Genomic DNA, 2541 nt, shown 5'->3' with positions numbered 1-2541 from the left:
CCCCCCCCCCATTAATAAATTTTTTTTTTTTTCATTTTTGTAGTTTTGGTGGCAAAAAAACGTAAACGAGCATTTTTGGCGAAAAATTTCGTCATATTTGTAAGTGAAAAACAACCTTAAAAAAAAAAAAATGAAAAAAAAAAACAGTGGGGGAGCGGAGGTATTTTTGATTTAGAAAACGTGTGCCAAATTTGAAAAGAATCGGTTGAATAGTTTCGGAGTTGTGATTGGCACCGACTTTTAAGAAGTCGTTTCGGGAAAAACGCGTTTGAAAAAATGACTCTGAAAAACTATCGATGCTCCGCATTCGAGGTAGAGTGCCTACAAAGGCTATAACTTTGAGAGTTCTCCTCCTATCCACTTAAAATTTTGACACAACATTCTTGAAATGATGTACTATAAGATGAGTGAAGAAAAAAAATTTCGATTTTGTGGCAAAATTCAATAATGCAATATCTGGACTATTTAAACGATATACCGCTGGAGGTGACTACAATGCAAAAAATTCTATTTGGCGATCAAGGTTAACAACTTCGAAAGGCCGAAAATTACTAGACGCTATAAGAGAAAATAATGGGCATTTCATAAGCACCGGAGAGCCGACATACTGGCCTACAGATATCAAAAAACAACCAGATTTAGTTTATTTATGTATTGTTAAAAATATTCCCCAAACCCATCTGACCATTAAGTCATGTTTGGAGCTATCGCCGGATTATTCACCACTTCTCATGACAATTTTTGACACCAACAAACGTTTACAGGACTATATAATAAAGCACAATTGACAATAAATATTTCATTAAAAACGAAAAACGAAATTGACTCAGCAATAGGTTTTTTCAACAATTCCATTAAAAAAGTCCTCACCCTTTCGACGCCAACTATAAAAATTCAACAAAAAGACTCTATTACAGTTCCACATGAACCTCCCATCAAAACACAACACAGAACTTGGGCAAAGACCAATAAAGAGAAGGCAAACACACTAGCTGAACACTTTAACACAATATTCTTAAACGAAAAAGACAATCAGCAGATTGAACAAAATAAATACGAGTAACCCAGAAATCAGATATCATTTGAAAAATCTGAACAGTGAAAAAGTACCGGACTACGATCTAATAAATGGTAAAATATATTAGTACTAAAAGAACTACCTGATGTAGCAATTACATATGTATATACTACAAATATTCAACAGCATATTAAGAAAACAATGCTTCCCACGCCTCTAGAGCAGTTGAACAAATAACGGCAATCCCCAAACCAGGTAAAAATGCATTGAAACAACATCATATCGCCCCATCAGTCTCTTGCCCATTCTTTCAAAAGTGTTTGAAAAAATATTCTTTGCCAGATTAGACAAAATTCTGATAGAAAAAACTATAATACCAAGCCACCAGTTTGGATTTAGACGACAGCATTCAACTATGCAACAAGTCCGCAGAGTTATAAACAAAATATTAAATGATATGGATAATAAAAGGTTCTGCACAGCTGTCTACCTTGGTATTCCAAAAGCGTGTATTTTGACAGCGTGTGGCATGAAGGGCTACTGCATAAGCTCAGCGAAATATTACCACGGAATCATTTTCGTCATTTTCAAAAGTTATCTGGGAAACCGACATTTTTTATAAAGTTCGAAGACGAATGCTCAAGCATGATGCAAATGACAGCAAGTGTACCCCAAGGTAGTGTCCTGTTACCATTGTTATTTTTGCTTACACACTTTTTCACGCATCCGCGTTATCAGTTACAATTTTTCATTGTTTAATAAACCAAAGCCAAAATCCAACAAATGCAAACAGTTCATCACTACATATTATAAAACAAAGCCGCTTTTTCTGTCCCTATGTCCACGTAATCGCTTAAATCTTTAAAACTACGCAACGGATTTTGATGCGGTTTTTTTTTAAAGATAGATTGATTGAAGAGGAAGGTTTATATCTATATAATGTGAAGAAATATATAAAGGGGGCGTGGCAATCGGTCAAAATGTGAAAAAAAAACATAATTTTTTTGTTTTCACGGCCATAAATCATAGACGAATCAACCAATTAAAATGAAACTTTCTTAGAGTTTAACTTTGAAATATTTACTTTCGCTCTGCATCAAAAAAAAATTGATATATTTGTTATTTAACCAAAATTGTTTAAACAAAAGCAGCTCTTTTTCCAAAAAAAGCTGTTTGTGTGTTTGTTCGCTGTCAACCGAATGAGGCAACAGGCGTTAAGCGATAATCTCACCACACCTCATTAATGTTGAATTACATCGTATGGTGACGTATGTATGTATGTATTTACGAATCGCTCGAATTATTTCATTTCGGACGTATGTACATATGTATCTATGTATGTTCTGAATTCCATGTAATTATATGCACATACTATTTTACAGCGAAATAAAACGCTATTTTCACGTTCTATATTAGTAATTCCCACATAATTAACACGTTCCCTGTCTGCTGAGCCACATATGGTTCAGGAAACGTACGCCTGATAAGCACTGATACGTTCCTGAGCCATATGTGCGTCAGGG

This window comes from Anastrepha obliqua, chromosome 6 (assembly GCF_027943255.1).
Source record: "Anastrepha obliqua isolate idAnaObli1 chromosome 6, idAnaObli1_1.0, whole genome shotgun sequence".
NCBI lineage: Eukaryota > Metazoa > Arthropoda > Insecta > Diptera > Tephritidae > Anastrepha > Anastrepha obliqua.
Note: the sequence above shows the minus strand (reverse complement) of the source record.